Below are 26,257 nucleotides of genomic sequence, written 5' to 3'. Positions count from 1 at the left end.
AAAATTAAGCAAAAAAAAATTTCTATCCCTTCTTTTAGCAATGCTGTTACTATACTGCTGGTGTTTTTATTACTTCTGATGATGTTAAAAATACAGTAATTGACCATATATATCTAATAGAAATTGTTATTGGGCCTTTAAAAATACTTGCACCAATCTCAACATCCTTAGCCCCTCAATTCCCAAGGCTAAGTTTGAAAACTTTTGAGGTTTGGTGATCTTTTGTTGTTGTTGGTTTTGTTCTATTATGGAGGGGGCGGGTTTTGTGGTGGTCATGGTTTTATTATTATTTTAGAATAGTACACTTATATGGAGTTACCTTGCAAAGTTTCTGCAAGTCTCACTCAACACCATGGCTACAAGTCCTTTATATACCACATAGGCTGTTATTTATAAACACTGGTGTTTTCAGTGCATTTTTATATCAGACTTTGTAGACTAATCCTAAATACTTGATTTTTAAATTTATTATCTGTGAACGAGATTTAAATGTATTTTTGAATATAGCTGGAGAAGTAGTATCATGAATGAGCACTGAAGTGCAGAGCCTTTGATAGGCACTGACCCATAACTCCGTGACCAAGGGGGTGTCATATAAATAAGGAGTATCAGGCAGTATTGATGCATCTTAGCACACCACTGCCCCTTCTGAAATACTCTGTGGAGAAAGGATGCTTCCAGGAAACCTGGACTTGAATTTCCCCAAAGCCATCAACAATGGTTTTGGTATAAGGAGTGTGGGAATGAGGTTGGCAGCCCTGCTGCTTGCAGTGGTGAGCACTGTCAGAAATACAGCGTTTTTGTTATCCTTCGGGAATATCAGAACTGGTGCCACATGGTTCCTGCTTTCCTCATTGTTTCTCTGTACAATGAAAAGAGACATGACATGACAAAAGCTCATGACAACAAGAGCTCACTGTGACCTGATGTCAGAGTCTGTCCGAGGATGTGTTATGCCTCACAACTGTCTCTGATGGTTGAAGACCAAGACCCCCGAAGAGACTGGGGAGAGCCCCTGGCCTGGCTGAGGTGGGGCACCTGCCGAGGACTGATACGCATCTCCACGAGAACGGAATGCAAGAACAATAGCAGCTCGTTACAGTGGACTGAGCTGACTATACTGACCGTGCTAGAAGGGTACAGCTTGCCGCTTGTTCCTGAGCACCCAACTTTGACGCAGGTGCCTGCACTGGCCCAGTGCCCTCTTTGGCTCCATTCCACTCGCCTTGGTCCTTTTCCTGACCAGCCTATAAAGACTCTGCGGATCCCGTGCACCCTTTGTGATCACCCCACTGGAGAAGATCGCGTCTATGGGCATCTCTACGTCTTGAGGACCTCCGACTCTCCACGTGGTAGCTATAATCCCCCTTCCCCTCTTTCTCTATCTTTCTCACTATTCTCTATTTTCTCTCCCTACTATCGCATTTAGTGGGCACTAAATAAAAGTGCATTTTTTTTTTGTTTAAGCAAACTGGTTTGTCCCCTGTTGTGTCTTTTGCGCTTCGAGATCTCCAAAACGAACCATCAGGTTCCCCGCATATGTTTGCGGACCCTGACACCTGACAAGTCCATAAAACCCTGTGTGAGGGCTACAGAACAGTGCCACAGGATAAGGTAACTGCCCTTACTATGCTGGAAGAGTTTTCATCAGTTTCTGTTTCCCAAGAGTTGGATAATTTGGAGAGCTTCTCTGTAGATCACTTCAAACAGAGTAGTGTTCAGTTGCAATAAGTGTTTCCAATTCTTAAGTGTAGGAAGTGATTAATGAAGCTTTTCAGAAATATTTTTCAGAAGCGCATCAAAATCATCTCAGTCCACAGAAATATGGGGCTTTGCCATATGTGGAATGTTCTAAAGGAAGGTAATTGTCACTCAGAATTTGTAACCCTGTACTTACTAACCAACATGCTTTCACATTGGGTGTAAGTGCCCAAATACTTGGGACATTTTCTCCCTAATAGTTATTTTATTGCATAAGCTTTATTTTTTAATCTTACTGTACAACACACCTACAGAAACTGCCCTGTACTGTGTGGTAATTACTGGGCAGATCCAGCACCTTGCTTTGCAATCATTTTCTTTAATGAATCATGAAGGATCTGTAAAATGTATTCATAATATTTATATTACTGTTGTTAAGCCAGTGTGTTCTTGTGGGATTGAGCAATCTGGAGAGCTTTATAAATACTTGCAAATATTGCTGACAAGCTGGAGGCAGTCCAGTGGAAGGACACTAGGATGGGTTGAGGCAGGAACACATGATAAACAAGGGAAGAGGGAGAAACTGGCTTTGTTTACTGTTACCTACAGGAGCTTTCATGGACACCCACTTTCTTCTGAGAGGTATACACAAAAAGTAGGAAGTGGCAGTGGTTCACAAACTGCAAGAGATGACCTGCTTGAACCTAAGAAAAACATTCTTCTGCAGACAGGAAAGATTTTGTCCTCAGAGAGGACATAGGATCTCCTTCTTTGAAATATTTGAAGCAGGACAGTGCAAGGTCTTCAGCATACTGATCTAACTTCAGAGAAGCCTACTTAGGCTGTGAGGCTAAACAAGATGACCTCCAAGAAGACTCTCCTAACCCAAACTGTTGTCATTCTCTTAAAGAGATGGATCATAAATAAACACAACTTTATGTCCTCCTCTGCATCTGCAAGCCCAGTGATGGCAGAATGAGTGTATGCAGTGGTGCTGACATGTTATGTGGTTACGATTTGCCTCAGCCCTCTGTAGTTTACCATGGAATTTTCTTTTACTCTTTATGTGAAAGTGTATGCTCAAATTCTCATGCTCCTGCAAGAACTCTCAGTTCTGTATGTGTGTGCTCAGTAGAAACCTGCTTGCATTTAGAAACTAAAATCTCCAAAGACCCTGACATCACGGTTTGCTTAGGCTGTCCCAGCAATTAGCACTGATGAGCCTGTGTGTGCTCCCGACGGAGGGTGTCAGAGCACGCTGTGTCCCCAGGCTGCAGAGATGAAGCAGCGTTTGTGCAGCAGCCAGAGCCAGCTGCTGTGGGCTGGGATGTGGCCAAGCCTAGGAAGAGAGAGCAGGAAGCCTGTCTCTTGTGTGCGTTCAGTGACCCCTCTGCTGGTGCCAAAGCAATGTGGAGGAGGGAATAGGTTCATATTTAGTGGGGACAAAACCTGAAGTGGGAGGAAGGGATACAGACAAGGGCTGTATTTATGCAGCTGTGTGGATGTGAGCTGAAGGCATCTCAGTGGCCCTGTAGATGCCTATCTGCTTTACCTAAAGCGCTTCCATGCATTTGTGTCTCCTTTCTGTAGGGATGTCTCCATATTCCAGGAGAATATTCTTGCCATGCTGAAATTTTGTTTGGATAGTCCTTTAGAATAAGCTTACCTGAAGCACAGTTGAACGCAGCTCTCTGTACACCCTGTACCTGTTTCCTGCTGCTGTTAACATTATGCAGATATTCCCTAAAGGTGATCTTGCATTGCATAACTTCAGGGCAGATGGGGGTCCCTGTTGGCTGAGACATGCAGTGCTGGGTACACAGCCAGAGAGCTGTGCTGGGCTGTTTTAGACAAGGTGAAAGAGAAGGCACCGGGACAGCAGCTTGCTGTGTGTTGAAGGACTGGGTGGCACACAAAGAAAAGATAAAGATGGTCTGAATGGAAGAAGGGGTCTGAGCACTATTTGAGGACTGGATTCTGTGATAAGGGCAGGAAGCGAATGACAGGTTTGTATCACTGAGGCTTGAGATCACACTGGCAAAGAAATGCACAGAAACTCTCTGCATAATCCCTACAGCCTGCTTTCATCCAGAGCCTGAATTAGAACTGTACTTCTGTCTCATCAGTCTTCTGCTTCATGGTGAAGGGACGTAAATCTCACTGGCAAAGCATATGTCAAAGCAAAGGACATATGGAGTGCCAGCAGTTAGGTATTTCCCATCCGGGCAGTGATGTTGCAGTTGGAATTCAGGAAGGTTGCCTCATATTTATTATGTATTTTCTTCCTATGTACATAAGTGAGGTTTTTTTCACTGTGAAGTAGAGCTGCAGAAAAAGAAAACATAAATCTGCTGGTGACTGAGGTTAACCTAGGCACTACACCAGAACTGCACTAGTTTGGTCTCCTTAGAAGTAACTTTTCAAGAGGTTAGAGAGGGAACATTTTATTACATTTCTCAATTTAGTCTGAACAGGCCTGTAGTACATTTTGCAGAAGAGTCCCATGGGGGAATTGTCTAGGTACACCCTGTTCTGCATGAGTAAGTGTGGCAGAGCTGGCCCCACCCTGTGTTCATTTCATAATTAATTTGTGTCCTTTTTAATGATACAACTTAAACTGCTTAGGAGTCACTATGATCTTGACATGCCTAATTTACAACCCAGCTTTCTAAAAAGCTGTTGAAATGTTAGTGGTTATTTACTGTATCTTTGATGTGAACTTAAAAGATAGTTAAAAGATAGTTTTCATAGAAAAAATTGCCATTGTGTCAACAAGAAGTTTCTCACTGGACTGCCTGTGACAAAAAGTAAATCCATTTATAAATTCTGTAACAAATTACTAAATGCTGCAACACCCACATTATGCAAGGAACTTAAAAAGGATGACAAAGATTTTGTGGTGGCAGTTTGGAGAAAGCTTTGCAGTATTTTAAGGACTTTATACCTTTTCATTTGTAATACTTGTGAGTTTTGTTTGATGTGCTTATTGTTGCAGTCTTTAAACATGCTTAGGTAAGTTTTCACAGTCACATGGCAGAGCTGTGGTTCTCATGAGCCCTTCTGGACTTCAGATGGCAAAACAGAATTCACACAAATCATAGAATGGCTTGGGTTGGCTTAAGAATCATCTAGTTCCAACACTCCTGCCATGGGCAGGAACATCTTTCAGTAGGCCAGGTCGTTCAGAGTTTGATCCAACCTGGCCTTGACCACCTCCATGAATTGGGCATCCATAACTTCTCTGGGCACCTTTTTCTGATCCTTCACCACCTGCATAGTGTAGAATTTCCTTCTTACATGTTATTCCTAATATTAATTATTTCTAGTTCTTGATATGTTCTTCCTCAATGCTTGCCAAAATGTATTTTCTGAATTTTAGTAGTGAGCTGTGTTGTCTCTATAGAAAAACTCAGTGTTCCCTGTGGAGCAGGCAAGACAACTGTTGGATGCACCATAATTGAAGATACAAAGATAGATCTTTCTGTAAATCTTTTGGGATGATTTTTTTCTCCCCCTGGATTCAGCTAAATTAGCTCATTTCCACCATCTCAGTTCAGAAGATTTGCTGGGAACTCTTGGTCCTAAATAAAAACCAGAACTGTGTCCTGGGGCTGCACCAGGGTCTGTCCCTCCGCAGGCAGTCTGCTGCCATTCAGAAATGATGAGTCACACATTCCCTCCTGCACCCATCAGAGGCAATGTTTACTTGAAGTCAAGCAGTGTGGCATATCAAAGAGAAAATAGAAAATAGGGATAAAGGGAAGAAGATATGAAGAGGATGGATGAGGCTCTGCTGAGGAGTAGGACAAGAGAAAATGGCCAAAAACTGATGAGCAGGAAGTTCCACCTGAACATGAGGAAGAAATTCTTTACTGTGCAGTGACTGGAACAGATTTCGGAGAACTAGAACAGATTGCCCAGGTTGTAGTCTCCCATAATGGAGATATCCAAGAATGATCTGTACAAAGTCCTGTGCTGTGGGATGGCCCTGCTTGGGCAGGGGCGTTGGACCAGATGACCCACTGTGGGTCCTTCTAACCTGACCCATACTGTGATTCTGTGAAAGCACCTTGAGGAAAAATGCAAGGAATACCTCAGTGGAGACAAAGACCTTAGGGAGGGAAGAAGGGGATGAGGAAAGGAGAAAATGAGAAGTGCAAAAAGATTTCTGTTGCTAGGTTAAGTGACAAAACCTGAGACACTCAATGCTCTGAAACACCATGAAAGGGAATGTTTTCTCTGATTTTCCATCACAAGAATGTTAGATCTTGTCTTTTTACAAACTGGACTTAAAAAATCATGGCATTGCCTTTCTTTTGACTCTTACCTTCCTAAGTGCCTGGGACCAAGTGCACTCAGTTTTCACTGAAATTGTACACTTGGATTAGATTATTCCACTAGGCACATTTTTTTCCTGTTGTGTCCTGGGCCCTAACGCACTATAACACAGCATTCAGAAAGGGTGCCACAGATTTGGTTCTTGAAGGATTGAAAATGAGGTATTTTTGGCTCTTCTGAGAGTGTACAGGCTTACAAGCCATGATAGCCCCCTTCCTTGTATTTCATCCCTCCTATTCATCTCTCAGACTGATCATGGTCTATCATCAGTGACTGTATCCCAAACCTATGCATCCTCTGTCTTATCTTGATATGTAGTTTAGAAATCACAGACAGAGTAAATGCTGCAGGAACTGCTCCAGAAGATTTTCAAGGGAGAGGGTGGTGTGTGGAGTGGGGCAAATCACAACCTGCAATAAATAAGTCTTTTTCCATCTATCTCTGATACAATCTCAGGAGCAGAATAAGCATATGGCAAAAGCTCAGGAAGTACTCTGTTCCTTTAGTTCTTCAAATAACTCCTGCTTGTCACAGCTCTGCCTGGAGTTCAGAAAGGTTGGCTGCAGAAATTCCAGTTGCTGCTGGCTATTTGAAGTGGTGTGTTTAGAGCAGTCAAAAAACCACCGTGAATGCTGTATTCATTCTGGTAATGGAAAAATTATTAGGAAGGCTTTTTTCACAAGAGGATACCTACTAGTCTTATTGGTCCTAAATGACTACTTGTTAAGGCACTTTATTAAGCTGTGTTTCCTTTAGTTTAATATGTCCTTCTTACAACAAATTGCCTACTTTTGTAAAAGATACTAAAGAAACTACTTTGCCTCTGGACTAAATAGGGAATGCAGCTTAGACTTCCCTGTGCTTGGCTGCACTCCCACACTGGTGCTTATATAGTAATTTGTAAGTGAGCTTGAGAGGTGCCATTTACAGACAGAAGACAGGGTGGAGTTCAAGAGAAGAGTTAGAGGGCTTTACACCTTTTAAAACTGTGAATTTCATGCTGCCTCTGCCATACACCTCCTTTTGAGCTCTCTGTGTATACACTGTACATACCTTGGGTTTTCTTCTAGTGGTAAAATAGGAATTGTTGGCACAGAGCTGTGAACTGACATGAGCTTGCCCAGTAGTGCTTTACTAAAAGTAGAGGATAGAGCTCATATCATGTTTGTATTACATAGCAAGCGTTATTAAGTTTGTGATGTACTGACAAGGGATAACAGAACTAGGCTGACTAATTAAATAAATTGTAATTTACTTCGTAGTAGAAAACATATTTTAAACTACCACAAGTTCCTACACATGTCTGTCTTCCTTGCAGGCCTGTCTTTTCAAAAGCATTGTGAAATAGTAATAGCTGTGCCAGTGAAAACCTAAAATTCCTTTAGCTTTGTATCCTATCTCCTGTATCTCCAGTGGTTGTTTGCCAAATGCGCAGTGAAGAACAGCAGAGTGGAGCAATCACTGAATAATAATGTGCCTTCCTCTGGTGCAGTGTGTCTTATGGGATTTGGAGCCAGAGCTGGTACCTTGATAGTTTTTACCTTTGAATACTTTTTCTGGTAAAGTTGAAAATTGCCCTCTTGAACATGCAAATGTAGAAAATGTTAGGATCCTAAATTTAGTAAGGATCTTCATGGATCAACTACAAGCTAAGTGGAGAAATGTGTCCTTTTGTTCCTTTGAATCTGCTACTTCCTAGCTGCATTAGCTTTCTTTTAGTTTATGGTTTGTGGGTTGTTTAATTTTTTCTTGGGGGGGGGGGGGGGTGAGGGGTGGTGTCTGTTTGTTTGGGGGGGGATGTTTGGTTTGTTGATTGGGTTTTGTTTTGTTGTGATTTTTTTTTCTTTTCTTTTTTTTTTTCTTTTTTTTTTTTCTTTTTTTTTTTTTTTTTTTTTTTTAATTTAAAGAGACAATGACCAATCAGTCAGGTTATCTCTTCTTTCTAGCCTTGTAAGTCTCACTACTTAGCTCTCTTTTTTTCCAGACACTGAAGCCCTAACATATTTATTTTAAAAGATCTATTCTTTACATTTTTTGATAAGCTTGTCTGAAAACAGTTTATGATGTTGATTTTCCTTTCCAACTCTGATGGAGCTGGGAAAGGAGATGTCCCTGTGTGTTCATGAAGAGGTACGCAAACTTCTGCACTCTGCTCCACACTTGTTTCATACTCGGAGTTTAACTCTGTGATAGGACTTGCACTCTGCAGCTGGGTGAGCACAGAGAGCCCCATTGGGCAAATCAGCTGCTGTCTAATGTTATAACAGCTTTTTTGGAAGAAGTTTACAGGCTTTCTGCAGTGATAATGGGTGATGGTTCTTTGATTTACCTTCTACAAGGCAGCATTAGAGGCACTCCTTTGTAATGTTACTTCTCTAGGTGCTTAAGCAAATGATACTTTAATCTGCTCCTCACTTTTTTTGAAAAGGGCTTGTCACTTTTATGGGAAAAAGGATCCTGATTTGAGCTCAAAATATCTGCTGATTGATTTCTAAAAGAAGAAATCTTGTAAAAACATATTTGATTTATGATTCAGTGAGACATACGTAGGCATGTTTGGGGGCCAGCTGTAGATTAATCTGTCAGCATTTTGCCACTGTCATAGGAATTTCCAGCATGTGCCACCATGTTCCATGCCCTTAGGACTCAAAAGGGATCACTCCTATGTTTGGTTTCCCAGCTCAGATAACAGCACAAACATCTCACCACAGAGTCAGACCTATACTGACCTGTAATAGCATTATATAAGCAGTCACTTCAAGAAAAGTCTGTCTGTTGCGTCACATGATAAAATTGTGCCTTGTGCTAGGGACCAGTGCAAATTTAGGCACAATGTGAAGCCTGTGGTGTATAGTGGAATTGGAGCAAATTTCCACAAAATTTCCACAATATTATTTCCACAAAATCATTAACAGCCTAATTCAAAAGCTAGCTTCAAAATGAATACTGAGAATACTTAGCACGAGCAAACCACTGAGGAATTACCAACCTGTTTCAGATGGAGATTTCCGTAAAAAAAAGTCCCCTCATACTGAGATTGTCTCCTCAAATGCATACGTTAGAGCGAAGATTAAAACATTCAAATTCTAGATTTTGTAGTGGGATGTGTAAGGAGCACTTAGCAGATGGCATTTTTAGCTTTGCTACTGATACGTGTTTTGTTTCAACATGCTTCTGTTATCTTGTATCTCTGGTTTGTCATGTGGACCCTAAATCTACTCTACTCTAAATCTTCCCAACTTCCAAGAATTTTTCTCTCTTATGGTAAGAAAAGGTCACAAAAAACTACTACAGTTTTTGAGTTTTGTTTTACAGTTATCACTGCAGTCTTTGGAATACCGTTTTGTTTTCATTGACGTGTTGTGATTTCATTTGGATGCTTTCCTCAAGCTTAATCATCTAGAAATGAACCTGGAAATTTTATATGGTATACTGTAGTATTTCCCATTTTCTTTGGTTTCTGGTTTTGTTGGAATAATTTATACCCTGAAAATCATTTTTAGTGATAATTTGACTTTTTTATTATTATTCTTCCTGGTAGAACTAAAAAAAGTAGTTAAAGATTAAGAAAAATTGAAAGACTGAAAAAAAAATACCTTCCATTTTTCAAATTTCAAAGCAAAACTGGGCTTTACTTTGTAAGTAAACTTATATAAAGCTTCATGCAATTGTTGTTACCTAAACCAGCTTGCTTATTTGTCTTTGATATATATTGTTCTCAGATTTGTTGGAGCCTAAGTTGCTGGAGCTGGTTATACAGCCAACACAGAAATGTTCTTCCAAATTTCAGATTAATTTATTCGGTATAAATTGTTCTCATTAGGTTCATGTGTGGCAAGTGGAAACAGTACAAGCTGATTTCTTCTGTCTTTCATGCACATTACTGTTGCTGGAGCTACACCACAGGCCAAGACAAGGGACCAAATGTACTTCTGCTTGTGCCTCTTGCTCCACCCAATGTACCCCTGAATCATTTTTAAGCTGTGCAGAATCATTGGCACTCAGCCTTAAGGCACCTCATGAGGCGCAAGGGTGGTTTCTGGTTTTCTTTATTTCCCAAAACAAGTGCATTCACTGACAGTGAAAGAATTGGGCTCATCTATGCCTGATTGCTTGTTTCCAAATCATGACTGCCTCCCACATGCCTGGTAAAAGCTATTTTTGCAGTCACATGGAAGGCTGGTTTGACAAACTGATTTGGCTGGAAAATACTCTTTTCCCCACCATGCCCCCAGCCCACCCCACCACCACCTCCAGCAATCAGCTGCTTCCCTTCCCTAGTCCATCATACCCCCTGGTCTCACAGGCTGTTGGACCAGGGTACAGCAAGTGGCCTTGGAGCCTCCTTCCTCTTGTAGCACAGCCAGCTGTGCCTGCTGGAGGAGCCAGCCGGGAACTGCCGTCCAGGAGGAGAGATCAGTGTCTCCAGGTGGCAGATCAGTATCTTTGTATGGCAGAGCAAAGCATCTCAGCTCCTTTCTTCAGGGCATGAATTAAGCCTTTGAATTCAGAAGGTAAGATTCCATGTCTCTGCACCCAGCAAGCATGCCAAGATGCCCAGGGGGAAGAAAAGTGCCAGAGCCCACACAGAACAAGGAAAGCTTTAGGGCAACAGTATAGTGGCATGTATCCATAGCACACTGGGAAGTGTTCTGTGGAGCTGTTTTGACATCATTGTGCTACAGATGTTAAAGAAGGGATGCCAGGCTTGTTTGTAGAGATCAGGCACAACTGATTGCAGCATGGAAAGATTCCCTGTGCTCCCTTGCTTTAATAGCAAGAAACCTACAGAGAGATTATCCAACTTGTACTTACTGAATATCCTGTGTCTCCTGCTTAAGGCAAATACATTGGTTTAGGATGTGATTTGATTTACTGTTTAGATTTCTTATTTGTGTGTTGAGATGTTGAAGGAAATCCCTAATAGTATGGGATACTTCTTGGGCAACAAAGAGACCAAACTGTGTGTAGCAGAGTTGTAGAGGGAAGGGTTCTTGGCTAGACATGAGAAGTAGGACACAGTTTCTGTGAGGAGTTTATGATTGGATTTATGGCTTATACAGTATCTAAATAACAACTTTATCATCTGTTGCAATGAATTATCGTGTCTAAAGAGTTACAATATAAGCAGGTTTGGCTAGGAATATACAAGTTTACAGTCTTTGACCTTGCAGACTTCACAACTACAAAGCAACAAGGCAGCTATGGATCTGCTTTAGGATTTTTGCTCCATATTTGGTTGAATCTTACTCGCTTTTACTCAGATATCCAAAAGGGTGTGTTCCATCTTTGGGCTGGATGGACCCTGCAGGCATCCCTGGCAGGGAGGAGGAGGCATCCACCCAGAACCTGCCTGCAACCTTGGGAGGCCGCTTCACACAGTTGTCCCAGTAACCAGGAGCATTTAATACACTTTTACTGGCTGATGTGCTCCAAAGTAAATGAAAAAATCTCAGCTCCTCCATCTCTGAAATGCATTAATTGTCCAATCATACAGACAGTTGCTCTTGCAATACCCACGTGGTGTTCCTGTCTTAGGAAGAACCACATTGAACATGAGAGAAAAGGGAGAAGAGATGGGAGAGACAGGGAGGATGGGTTTGGGGGGGTGAAGGGAGGTGTGATGTGTACATGCCAAGTCCCAGCTATCTTCAGGTGCTGTCACACTGATCAAAGTCAACCTAAGTGGGGTTCCTGGGAGTCTGACATAATGACAAAACTGTGTCAAACAGTCGTATCAATACACATTGTTGGTCCTGTAAGTGCAAAGAAGGGCTTTTGAGCTATGCATTGTAACTGCAGTGTTAATTTTATGTTTTCATTGCCCAAGAGCAGCAGTATCTACTCCAGCATCTCTTGTGGAGCTGATCCTGATCACATGTGGTGCAGCAGAGGGAACATGGTGCTGTTATGGGGAATATAATCTGTCATGTTTCAGTTGTCCTCTCTTCTCAGAACAGTTGCCATTTTTTTCTGCTGTAACATCTGCATTCTTTCACCAGGACAAAGTGTATTAAGATAATGTCTGCGCCTCTCTTTTTCTTTGAGTCCTGAAGCAGTTAAGTTTCTTGGCTGGCTGGTGAGAAAAGGAACAGAGAGACATACTGTAAAATACAGATGGAATTTTCTGTGTCACCAGTGAGGCCTCTGTCTCCATGTCAGTCCCTCTTGTTTGTTGTACTACTCTTCCATCTCAGGGAAGAAGGGTGAGCCTAATATTAAAATTTAGAGGACCATTACTGGATATAACTGCTTGGATATATTTTTATTTTTTTAAAGTAAGCTGTTATGTATTTCCTATTGTTTTGTAAAAGATTAATTTGTTAAAGAGATCTCTGTCATTTCCTGGATACTGTCTGATGTGATCTGTATTTTTCTTACCTTTTCAAAAGAAACAGCTGAGAACATCTGGAGAAAGAATGATCTTCACATTATCTAAATTACTAACATTTTTTCCTATTTTGAAATTAAAACAGTTAGTAGTAGTAGTAATAGTAGTAGTAGTAGTAGTAGACGACTTAAATGTATTTTTATTGTCCTAGGCCTGTGTCTGTCTGTGTTAGGCCTACATGCAGAAGCTAATCATATTATACTATACACTATACTAGTACTATACCTAGTGAGATATAGCAGAAATTATTTGCACTTCATTTCTGTGGTAACCATCAGAATATGATGGCTGATGTCATTCAGTATGATGTTGTCTTGGTCACTGAAATAAACAAGGTGACAGAAACCCAGAAGTTTGCCATAAACAGAACTTTGCAGATTTTGATGCTGACTTGAGCTTTGGCTATCTCCTCTGAAGTTTGCATATTCCCTCTGGGGACTATGTTTATATGTGATGAAGTGAAAAGTTGGTGAAATCAATCAAGACAGCCTCTCCTAGGTATAATTATTTTTTCCAAAGCCTAACTGCATTCCCTGTTTTAACATTACTTTTAGCACTGCTATAAAAGGAGAGCGATGAAAGTCAGAGGGGAGCCCCTGCTCGGGGACCTCCAACTCAGCCTTGAAGGCCATGGGAGAAAACCTGTAACACTTGCCTGGCTACACTCAGCTGGATTGCAAACTGAAGAAGAATTTGTCTGTAGAGATGGAAATAAGCTTCCAAGCTTCAAGTGCTGAGCTCAGCTTTCCTGAGTTTAATCCAGCTGTGACCAGCATTAAGCAGTAATGAACATCTGCCAAGGAAGGACTTTTTAATGGAAACAGTGTTCTTTTGGTAGAGCCTTTACTGCAGTGTTTTAGAAAACAAATCCATGTTTTTCACAGTTTGCAAAGTTCAACTGTAATGTTTGATATAAACCTGTCTGACTGTTCTTTCCTCAAAATCAATGATAAAGAGCAAACATTATGGGCTTTATTGACAGTTTCACTTCTTAGACATGCCAGTAAGAGCAAGTAGGTCTGAAATGTTGCAACATGTTATAATGGACTCTATGTTTACTTTTGCCATCTAATCCTTGTCCTCTGTTTTGAGCTTTTTCAGGTCTAATATTTTGATGTAACTTTTGCCTTTCTGTTGAGTTTCTTGAATGTCAACTTTCCACAGAAATTTTTTGCTCTTTCTTTCTATATGTTTTCATTAAAAAATAATTTTGTAGTTACCCAGTATAGCAAAGGTCAAATATTCTGAAAGAACCAGTGTTTGCTTAAAATTAGGAGGGTTTTGTCAGTTATTCAGAGCTTGTGAATGAGCCTAGGCTAGTTCTTAAAGCAGATGGCCAGTTTGTGCAGTCCCTTCTGACTTTTTGGAAAACCAGAATAAATATGCACCTGTGGCTGTAATACAGACTAATTGGTGTCACTTATTTCAGTTGAATAACAACATTGGTACATTGGCTTTTAGTTCTCAGGCAGGTGTATGTTACTGATACCTTAGCTTCTTATCTGCTTATGTAGAATTATTTAGTCAATCTCCTGCTGTGGCTTCTGGTCTCTCCTGCAGTCCCTCAAGCAGCACTCAGCCAGGTGTTTGTTCCACCAGGTAAGGCAGGAGGGAGTGCTCTCCTCTCTAATAGCCAAATTTGTTTGAGGCTGCCTTTCACTGTCCAGACTTGGAAATGGCTTTGAAACTCATACCCCTGAGATCAGCTTGGCACCACAGCCATTCCCTGCTGGCTTGGTAGTGTCCCCTCACCCTGTTGCTCTGTGTGGGGCAGGATGGCAGTGAACCAAACCCCTCCCAGAGCTGTACTGGGAGAGGGCAGCTCTCTGCCTGTGTGGGCAATCAAACAACCTTTTTGTGTGAGGATGAGCAGCTCCAGCATCTCATCAGGCAAAAGCAAACAGCTCTTTGAAATAGGAAGAATCACAAAATTTAGGTTCATTTTTAGCTTCTGTTTAAGCTTCTTTCTATAACATGCATTTAAAAGGCTTCCAGGTATAGGTGTTGTAGGATTTATAGTTCAATACTTGGGTTCTTGTTTCCTTTCTGCATATTTTTTATTCCTTTTTTTTCTTCTGTCTTTTTTCATCTACTTTTTGTGGGCTGCTTTTAGCTCAGCATAACATCTACAGTAACTGAAGATACAGTATTTAAATGTTGTATGAGAGGTTCAGCAGTGTAAGTCTTAAGGTAAGGATTCTGCAATGTAGTCAACTTTGGGATATAATTTAGTCATTAGTTAGTCATAAACATTCAATTCCCCTTTTCAGATACTACTTTACCATTGAAATTTGATCAAATGTACAGTTCATCTTTTAGCTCAACACATTTTATTTAAGTGCATTACTGAAAATGAACCAAAGTTGGTTAGTTTTCTTCTCATTTTCCTTCACATATCAACATTGCACATTATTTTCTTTAAAATAGGTTTTTGCACTGACTTTTGGCCTGATGTTTTCTGATTCTAGTCTTATCATTTAGTCTCTGTTTTCTTAAACTATATCAGTATACCATTAGACTTCTCTGAAGTTGAAAATTTAAGAAAAATACTATCCATAATGTATCAAATTTAGAAGACTTATAAGACAACATATTGCATTGGTTAAAAAAAAAAATCACAATTAGTAAAATCTCACAAAGAATTTCTTTATATTACTGTTGAGAGTGTCTCAGACTTTTGTGAACAATTAAAAAAAAGTACAGTTGATATTTGTCCATAGGCATTGGGAGCTAACAGTTTTTATCATGAGAAGATCCATTCTTAGTATGATGCTGAACAGCTGGATCTCAAAAATGCAGGAAAATTCAAAGATCCTTTAGAAATAGTCTGTTAAGAATAAAGACATGCTTATTGATGACTACTAAAAATTCTACACCTTGGAAATTTGGAAAATATTGCTGTCAATGTCTTCCTCCTGAAAAAGAAGTCATAATGTTCTTCTTTGTGGTTCATGGTATGTGGGCCTGCCAGGACTAGTACAAAAGGCCTGTGACTGAGCATAACGTGGCTACCTCCATAAAACTTCCTTAAAAACATGTTCTGAGGCAATTTCTCAGAAAAAATTTAAATATTTTGAGCAAAACTGGTAAACCACATGGGATGTGAAACAAGGCTGCCAACATTAATTGTAGTAGGAATATAAAGAGCAACTTTCTACCCAAAACTAAACCGGAATTTGTTTTTGTCTTCTAGATTTGTGTAACTCCATTTTACCTGCTGATGTTGATTCATACAGTAGTAAAAGCAGCACTAACTATAGAGGAGTTTTTCACTGACACAGAACAATTTCCTGACGTAAAACTTCATGTCATCACTCAGGGAGGGTCTCACTTGACTCATCCTCACAGTTTTTTGTGTTCATTGTTTTAAAGACAAGTCTAACCCTCTTGAACTCATCATGTTTTTCTGCTGACCTGTAGAGGGAGCGAATTAATCACTTAATCTCATGTTCCACACTGTGACAAAAATGTAGTATTGGTCATTTTATATAATTACAGCTTGCAGTTGTTGATGAGGAGATGGTGTGATTATAACATTATTGTTTAGACCTGGCTGAGTAGCAAGGTGTGCAGGGGTTTAGATGGGATCATCACAGTTCTGAGACTTGTAGTCAGAATACACACTAAATGCACACAAGTAGTCTGTGACTTGTTTTAAGATCAGTTTGCTCTTACTAAGGCACTGGAGCAAAATCACAACTTCTGGCTTTAATGGTGTATTTGTTGACATTTACAAAGTAAGCAGGGGATTCTGAGAAGACTCAAGAGAGCAAGGAAAATTTGGGCAAGTGAGGTGAGGCATGGTTTCTGTCGGAGATGAGTTCTGCAGTACCTGCCTTCAGGGTTACCAAAATTCAGGATCTCTGAAGCAGGCAAGGTGTGTCTCATTGTAATAGCTACTGTCAATGAATAGCACATATATCAGTGACTAACCACCTGCATTTAGAAAACTGTTTGCAAATGGAGCTTTCTAACTGACTGGCTCTTAGTGTGTCTTTAATTTCTGTCTGACACATTGAAGCAACTTGTTGATGGCAGGATTTTCTGAGTAATCATTTTGGATTTAGCGACTGTTCTTCTCTCAAACCATCTGAACTCAGCTGAGGCTCACAAAGCAAACTTCTCTGCTGCTCCTGTTTCTCCCCTGCAAAACCCAGTAATTTTGGGGAGGTCATGTGTAATTGTTTAATGGTAACTTGAATGAGGCCAATTGCAAAACTCTTTATGTATTGTGTGTAAAATGTTCATAACCTCCTGACTTCAACTGCATATTGGAGAGCTCCTAGGGGAGAAGGAAGTGTGCTACTGGAAATGGTATGTAAGACTGTTTCCTGACTGGCCTCTATTTCTTTGATGGTTTTGAAGGCTCATTAGATCCTCCCTTATTGATTAATCTTTTGTTAATCTAAATAAAGCATAAAAACTTTATTCCTTTTGGATGAATGGCATTCAGGGGAATGAACCCCTTCTTGGCATAGTATTGTTAAAAGTCTGTGCTTTTATCAGAAATGAAGTCATCTTAGGCATGATAAAGGCTACAATAATTCAAGAGACCTAGCTTGGTCTTAAGTTAACTTGAATGTTTGGGCTTGGTTTTACATTACAGGAAATGTCTGTATTTTTAAATTTAAAAAATCACGTCTTCCCTCTGAATACCTCCTGTAGCTATTTGAAAAGACTAGTTTATGAAATGTCATTGGAGAAAGATGAGAAACAAGCCAAATGGGAAAGGCTCATTCTTTAATAGCCATCAAACTTCAAGAATATTTCAGGAGCCTTTATTTCAAGTACTGTAAAGTACTTCAAGTGTTGTGTCAGTGGGCCTTCTCTATGTGAGCTCTGAAGCTCAGCACTGACAGCATTGCATTCTTGGAAAGACAAAACAAGTGTCAGAAAAAGTCAAATTCAGCAGAGGATATATAATGTAAATAAATCACTTTTGGCAGTCTGTCAAATAAAATAATATTTCCTCTATAAATCTGTCCACTGTGATCTTGAATATGACTGTTTCATCCAAATCTCCTCACAGTAGTAACAAAAGGATTAGTCTGGAGGTTTACTTTTGGCCACCCAGTGCCATAGAGATGATCAGAAGATCTGTTCACAGCCAGATGACAGAAATAAAAGCTGAAAATATGTGTTATTCCCTCAAGCTGAACTCACTTCTGAGTCATGAGTGTCCCCTGTTTGTATGTTCTCTTGTATATTGTTCATCCTAGTGCTGAATTGCCAATACTTCTGGGGGTGGGGGCATTTTTCCACTGTTGACTTAATTCCATGAGTCTAATATCATTGACATGATCTCTTCTCTTGTTTGGTATTTACATCATCCTGAATTTCAGACAAAGTCAAGATACATTTAACTCAGCAACTTTCCCATTTTGGGAAGAACTTCAGATACTCCTTGCTTGTAATTTACAACTTTGTCACATGCATTTCCTTTCATGTGCAGGAATCCAGCTAGGATCCAAAGCACATATGTCAAGTCATGGCTGTGAGGACTGCTTGGTACTCTGATTTGTTGGTTGGGTTTCTTTCAAATAAAACTTGTTTGTAAATTATCAGGACTTTAAATGATCTATCACAATATTGGCTTCATTTCTGACCATTAGGAGTGGCAATTGTTGCTTTATAAATACTGTTAAAAGGACAATCCTAGTAGGACTACTAGAACTTTGCTTAAGAGGAGATAGAACTGTTGTCACAGTGATTTTGAAACCTAGTAAAAAGAATGTTCTTACAAAGGCACTGCAAAGCTACAAAGACTCATGTTCTTGTTAAGTTTGAGGATGAAAGGAGGAGAAAACAATACTTTTATTCTTCTTGAGTTTGATTTTTAAATTTCACTTTGAAGTTGGAAACTCACAGTTCATGATTCACTGCAACAATAAAGCTCTGAATGAGTAAACATCCTGGCTACAGTAATAAAACAGACACTTTAAAAAGCACAGGAGAAATCTGGCATGACAGGATATTCTAAAATACTCAATTCAGTTTTCTTTGAGATCCAAAAGAAAGTGTTATCGTCTAAAGGTGCAAAAAGAGTGAAAATACCATATAAGCCCCTATATACTTCACAGTCTGTCTAAAGATGAATTTGAGTGGTTGTCATGATGAAGAATTGTGAAGAATCACTAGGACTTACAGTCTCCAAAAAGTTTTCAATCATCACTGCCACAGGAATCCTTGGACTGCTTTGAGGACTTCCATTGAGTGCCTGTGGCCTTGCTTGCCTAGGATGGTTTTCTAGTGGCACTTTTCAAGGAATGGCTTAGTAAAATCCTGTGGAGTTTCATTCCAGATGAACGTAACAAATGACCCTCCTAGTAACAGCCTCCATATTGTTTTTTCTCCATTTTTTAAAATTGCTATGTGGTGACTGTTACTGGGAACTTCCCTCCGGACTGAAGAACTAATTGTTGCTGCCTTTTTGGAATGCCCTTCAAAGATATTCAGATAGTTGTTCTGTAGATAGAACTGGAATTTTTACTTTACTTGAATGAAACCCAAATTCTACTACTTCAAATGGAGATTGTTGAAAAGAGTATGGGGTAGGATTTTTTGTCATGTATGAAAGAGGTACTGCAGATATACCTGGCAGCTGTTGTTTTGAAGAATGGTTAAAATCTGCAGAAGTCAGAAATAACTTGAAAGTTCAACAGTGGAAAGAACAAAAATTTAGATTGACTCTGGTCTCCCAAAAGCAGTATGAAATAAAAGACTGAATGTCAAGAACGAGGCCAGATTTAGGGCCAGTATTTCTGTGAGTTACTTCATTCAAATATGACAAGGATGTGGGCAGGAAATAAACTACAAGAAGCATCAGGACACGTTTCTGCATAACCAGCACTGTTTTGATGATGATTGGGACATAGTGTCATTTTCATCTTAACCCATAGAGTTTGGGATATAATATCACAGTCTCAGTCTTTCTGTTGTGCTGTCATTACTCTGCAGTTGTCCCTAAACAGGTTTGCTGTGTCAGTGCTTGCTTGTCTCTTTTCACACTTCCCTTGCAGCCGTCTGTTTTCTCCTCCAGGCTGTTACCTTAGTACCTCTCCTGGGTGATCCCAGGTACCTGCTGTTTCTGCTCTACACTATCAGGGTATGCATGTGCCACACCTAGAAGTTGTTGTTTTCACTGTTTGAACTGAGTGACAGTGACTGCAGACTTACATGAGCTCACACGTTTCATTTGCAGTTTGTCAATATTGTTCTGCCTTACCTCGAGTCTTCTGCTGCCCTTCCCTGCCTTCCTATCATAACCACTCACACCCTATTGTCCTTTTCTTTCCAAACATGTAATTTTCTCATTCTTCTTTTCACCTGTGTCTTTGTCCTCCTTTTTTCTCCCTGTTTTGGCTCCATTTGTCTACTTGCAATGCAGGTTAGCTGTTCTGTATCTTTTCCTTTGTTAGAACACTCTGTATTGTTCTCAGGCTGGGACTTGTGCTGTTTGCTTTCCTAACACCACTGCACAGGCAGCATTTTCCATTGCCAGGTTTTGCAAGGTGTGCCCCACCGTGCCCTGCCCATGGGTGCCATGCCCTGGCCAGCTCCACCAGGCTTAGGGGCTCAAGGCTTGGTGCTCCCTTATCCCCTTGTCAGACCAGGACCTGGCTGTCCCTACCCAGTGCCAGTAGCCACTGCAGTGCAGTCCCATCCGCACAGCTGCTTGTTTATAGAAAGGCAGCTAAGGTTAAAACAAGGAAAATAAGTTGCAGCATTTTGGCAGGAGCATTAAGGTGTGCCCTAGAGTGACTTTTCAGTAGGTTTTATCAAGTTGCAGTTCTTAACCCTGGTTCACACCTGACAGTCTTTCTCCCTATGTCCTCTGAGTACTTTCCTCTTAGAGTTTGGGAAGGTGTTGGAACCTGGATTGGTAATGCCAAGTTGAGCTTTAGCTTCTCTTTCTGGAAAGCTTGTCTTTCTGGTGTTAGTTCTGAGCACCAATCTCTCTGATAGTTTTGGAGGGGCCACATCTCAGCAAGGATAACCACCTCATTGCTGCATGGTGAGGAGCAATGCATTTGGTTTTAGACAGCTGTTAACTCTGAACTAGGCTTCAGACTAGAAATTGCTAGTACATGTGCAGGAGAAATAAGGATATTGAAAATTTTGGTCCATACTGAAAAATTTGTTTGCACTGAGAAGAGCATGGAAGACCTTTAGTAGTGTTTGCTAATTGCACATTCTGTTTGCCCACAGAACCTCTGTTGTACTTCATATTTCCTCATATGCCCTACCACATAATGCTAGTCAATACTGAACATCTCCAGCAATGGCTGTAATAGATTAAAGGCATTACATATTATTATTTTTTATAGATAATTTCTTGAAAAGGTCATTTCAATTTAATTTTCATTTCATTTCATTTCAATTGCTTACAGCTATGTAAGCAATTAAGAGAGAATTGGAAATAGGTTTGTTACATTAACTGCCCTGTATTTACAAATACCATGAGCTTTGGTTTGGCTTGTCTTTATTTGTTGTATGTGAAGGCAGGCCAGTAGATAGGGTTGAGCTGCAACAGGAATCACTTGATTCCACCACTGCACATGGGAAGGCTTGATTTGGAAAGCACATACCAATTACCATGGAGCATGGCACATATGCACATCCTCTGTCCTCCCTGTACTCCCTCATGGGCAATGGTACCAAGTATGCTACATGATTGTTTTTTCACTCAATCCTGAACTTTATTTACTTAGCTTGTATGTACTGCCCTTATGGATCACATACCCGAGCCACCTTAATAGCTTAATAAGCTTAATAATAAGCTTATTAAGCCACCCTAAAAGCTTAATAGCATAGAAAGTGTGGGAAACCAGTACAGCTGTTGGACTTCTATGCTATGGAATGAGCTCACCTTTTCCAGGCTTTTAACTACATCAGTCTCACTTGACTAAAGATGGAAGAAGTTGGGTTTTTTTCTGACAAAACAGCCAGAATCGTTATCTGTTTTGCAGGGATGCCTACATAATGTATTTTCAGGTAGCAGCCATCAAATTAATCTTCATTGCAGAATTAATCTTCAATCAAATTAATCTTCATCCCACTTTCATGCTTCTAAGCAAAACACCTGAATTTATCATGAACTATTAAAATATTTAAACTTACTCCATAGGCATAATATTCCCTTTCACAGCATTTCCATTCTGTTTTCACTGTGATATAGCATATGAGAGTTATTAAGCTTTGCTTTGTTTCTGTCAAGTATTTTGTACAAAAGGATCTGATTTATTACTGATACGAAATAAATTTTATTCTTTTCCACAAAAAAATTGTTCCAGAATGTGTTGGTCCTTTATGGGCAGGTTTTACTTAGGGCAAAATTAGGGTCAGATTAGCAAGCAGCAGATGGAGAAGTGACCTGGCTGTTGTCTCCCTGTACTGCATCTCCCACTCTCTGTATAGTATGTCTGACAACTTATTAGTACTAGAATGTACCTATTTAACATATCATCCACTGACACCAAAAGTGGTTCATTTTTCTGCCCAATTTAAACAAAATAGAATCTGCTGGTAGCATAGAAATCAATTATTAAATGACCCAACCTTTGATGAGCTGGGTGGATTCAGGAGCAGGACCTAATTGACAGAGCATTTACTGCCAATGTACAAATTTGAGCTACAGGAAATAGCACTCCAGCTTTTCATAGCTGTTTTCAGTGTTAAATGTAACTAATTCCTTTCTTTGTACTTCCATTTCCACCTTTCTCCATTGCACTTTAGCAGCGACACATTGTATGTGCTTTGATAGTAGATTATATGAAGAGATGTGCTGTTGCATCAGGTTTCATCTATCACTGTTTTGCATATTGGGACACATTATTCTTCTGTGAGTTTAACTTTGCTGTAGGTTTGACTGGCACAGGAAGTTCCACATGAACCTTCTAAAATTCACAAGCAGAAACATCTCCTTTTGTTGAGCAAAGGTGCTGCCCCTTTTATCATTTTTGGTTTAGTTAGCTTGATTTTTATCAATCAGTCATATGCTCATTATTATTTCACTTACCATAGTCCCACACTAATAAGTGGGACATTTCTGTACAATTTGTGTACTCCTCCACTGTTGTCTCTGCAGAAGTACTAGAGGCATGGTGGCAGTAGGACTTTCTCCAAGATTAACTGTTTTGCTACACCCCAGTTACACATTTCAGTTCTTTACTCTTCCAGCTCCCTTTAAAGTTATATTTTATTAGAGGGACTTTTAAGGAAGGCAGGGGGAAGGGGGAAGAAAAAAAGAAAAAAGGAAATTCAATCCCTAAAGGAATTAGCCTTCTGACACATTTTCCCATGTGTTTTTTTCCTGTTGAAATAGTGTATTTGGTCAAGCCATTATCTTGAGTAAAGCAAGTGGTTTTATTAATGACAGTTTGACTGGAACTTACTGGATTAGATAGGAAATGAGCAAGTGTGCATCTATGCTTTGTTTTGCTCGTCTTTGTTTTGCTTTTCTAGTCTGTTTAAAATCTTGGTTTGACAGCCTTTACTTTTAGTACCCTGCTGCCTTTATGCCTAAATGCATTCAGCTGAGCTATTGCTTACAGTTATCACATTCTGGGACAGTTTGTTCAGATGGAGCTCACACAGGGTCCTGCGCAATGCTGATAATTGACTTGTGTGGGAAACAAGGAATTCATGAACTCTACCCCAGGAGTGCCAAGCCTTACACAAGTCAATATGTTAAAGTTTTCTTCAGTCAGTCACAAAATCTGCGGTTTTGAAGGCTGGAAACTTGACACGGAAACTGGAAATGTTTATCATAAGATAATATTTCTTTCAAACAGTTATAAAATACAAATATATGTATTCATATAAACTGGTTAAGCAGGAATATTGAATCCCAAACAAAAATACTCCATATTTAAAATTTCTTGTGTCTGTTGAAGGAACATCTGTGAGAGAAAGAATTAATAGTCCTGTAATAGTGAAGTGGAAAAGAGAGACTTGGGGATACATTCCTCTGAAATTAGGATGAAATAGATCAAGTGTTAATCTGTATTCTTAATCTGCATTGCTAATCCTCTCCAAATGATGCCATTCTGGTTGTGTTATGATCTGTTTTCCTAGAAGAGTTTGTACATCTGAAAGTGTGCATAAAGCTGGTAAATTCCAGAAAATTGATTGTTAACACGTTGTAGAGCCTATATCTAAGATTCTGCTGGACCTTTCAAAATCTAAGTGAAGTTTGATTCCATTCAGTTAATTTCATTATGTTAAAAAGTGACAGTGTGACTCTATTTACCCCTACAGATGAGAACATGGTGTGCACGGTCTTTAAATATTGTATGTTCTAGCTATAAATACATCAACAGAAATGTTCTAATTTTAGGAGAGTTTCCAATATATCATTTTCTCAAATTCTTAATGTGTTGCAGTAAAAATAACTATATTTGCATGTAGCTGAGGATAGAAACAGGAAAAACCATAGCATGTACTTCCTTGCACACTATCTGTTTATAGAAGAAGGGAGAGACGTGTCTTCTTGATTATAGGTATTATGCAATTGAGGCAATTTTATTTGTGTCTTTGAAGTAAAGGCAAAAAATTTAATTCATTTTTCTTGTTCTGTTTTTAAACAGCTATTTTTCTTTGTTTTGTTTCTATATAATAATTTGATTTTCAATTAAATAAGAAAATTCAAATTTTCTTTTGTTCAGCAAAAAGCTGGAACACACACTTAAAAGGTTATAATACTGTTCTTGGATCTTTTATCCTATTTTATTTTGGATTTATGTTACAACAATTTGCAGTTTTGTGATTGTGTGCTGTTTCTAGCAGACATCTACTACATGAACATTGTTTGACAAATGATGTAAAACTGTAAAAGCTCAAATCAAGGTCAATCCCAGAAGCATTTTGGAGTTTTGACAAAGCTGTCAAACACTGAATAATATACCAAAAAATCTGAAACAATAGTAAAAAGTTTTCTCTTTAAATATTTCCTGGAAAAAGAGCAGTGCATTTTTTTTTTTCCATTGCAGAAACAATTCATTTCAAAATTTCTTTCAGTTTTAAACTGAAACTTATTTAAAGTTGAGTGAAATAGAGCATGCTGGCTAAGAAAAAAAACAGCTTTTAAAAATCTTTCCAATCAAACTTTGGTGTTTTTAGGGTGGCAAGATGAATTCTCAATGCTTTGGGGAGGTGGGGGAGGGAAGGGGAGGGCAAAGAGGTTTAATAACCAGCTTGTGAAATCTATTTACAGACATATGCTCAGGCCTTGTTCATTGTCCAAGTGTAAAATCAGACAATTTTATGGGATAACCAAAGCAGAAATTCATAATACTTGTGTATTAGTTACTGCCTGATGTGGGTGCTTGGCAGTGTGTAATATAAAGTGCACAATTTAAACCACTGAACCCAAGAAATACAAATTGCTCAGGCATGGAGTGGCTGTTTCTGTTTGAGCCATAAATAAAGGAGTCAGCGTTCATGAGGGCCACAATGTCCTCTTGTGTAGCAGGAAGTCCCTAGTGCTTGTGGATGACTGTATCTTAATACTTCTTCTGGCTTTGAAGGTAAATATCTTGTGTCAAGTATCATCACAGAATCACAGAAGGGCTTGGGTTGGAAGGCACCTGTAAAGATCCTCTAGTCCAACCCTCCTGCAACCACCCAGGATGTCTTCAGCTAGGCCAGGATGCTCAGAGCCCTGTCCAACCTGGTCTTGGATGTTTCCTGGGTGGGGCACCCACCACCTCTCTGGGCAATCAGTTCTAGGGTTTCACCACCCTGACACTAACACATTTCTTCCTTGTATCTTGTCTGAAATTCTGATATTCACATCTGTGATATTGCCAAAACATTCACAAAGAACTTTGCATGTAGAGTCTAGTAGCATCATGTTGTTCCTTTTCCAGGGATCATTTCACTACTCATAAATACCTGACTAAATCTACATCTTAAGTACATTTTGGAGAAATTTTCTTAAACAAATAATTGTATTTCTCAGATAGTCTGTGAGGAGAGATAGACACTTCTTTGTACGTTTGATCTTCCTCTGAAAGCTTTCCAGCCCAAGTAGGGAACACTGGCAATTAGAACTTTCAAAATCAGGAAAACGTTAAAACTTTACTTTGGAAGCAGCGAGTCATACCTGCAACTTTTGCTTTTATATTTCTCACAGAGGTTGTTGCGGCTGGGTTATTGTAGCAGTCATTTTATGACCTTTCATTGTTTCAGTTTTGACAAAGAATAGAAATTATAGTTGTAGAAGTGGCATGTGGCATACATAATATGTCCATGCTTAGAAGTCCCCTTATCCCCCTCAAAACTAGGTTATATCCACACAGCATTGTGCACACAAACCTGAGCTCAGCTCAAGGTAGTTTCTGTCATGAGCAGGCATTGTGAAATGCCCCAGCTGGGTATGATGTGCTAAGCTGTGGTGAGTCTGATAGAAGCTCTGTAGTCCCAGAGCTTCTTTAAAGCAAGAGAAACGCTAATTTAGGTGTATCTGTCCTGAACTGACCAAACTGGGGACAGCCAGCTGGTCCAAAGGCAATGAACCCACTGTGCTCAGGCTTGGTGTGACCTCCCTGTGTGCAATCCTGGGCCCTGCAGTTTAAGAAGATTTGAAGGTCCTTGATTGCATCTTGAGGAGGGGAACAAAGTTGATAAGGGGTCTAGTGACAGGACAAATGGGAATACTTCATAACTGCAACTAGGAGGGTTTGGGCTGGGCATTAGGATGAGTTTCTTTAAGTGGTCAAACTCTGAAAACAGCCATTCTAGAGAGGTGGTCGATACCCCAAGTCTGCCAGTGTTCAAGAGGTAATTGGACAGTGCCCTTAATAACAGGCTTTAACCTTTGGTTGG

The 26,257-nt window shown here is 39.7% G+C and overlaps 1 protein-coding gene across 2 annotated transcripts in view; it reads left to right on the top strand.

The window, feature by feature from the left end:
• GHR (growth hormone receptor) overlaps nt 1-26,257 on the top strand; it is a 134,670-nt gene that overhangs the window by 92,983 nt on the left and 15,430 nt on the right. The window lies entirely within an intron of this gene.

Source organism: Zosterops lateralis (assembly GCF_965231275.1).
Source record: "Zosterops lateralis genome assembly, chromosome: Z".
NCBI classification, from domain to species: Eukaryota; Metazoa; Chordata; class Aves; order Passeriformes; family Zosteropidae; genus Zosterops; species Zosterops lateralis.
The sequence above is the reverse complement of the archived record's forward strand: the minus strand, read 5'-3'. Positions and strand labels throughout refer to the sequence as shown.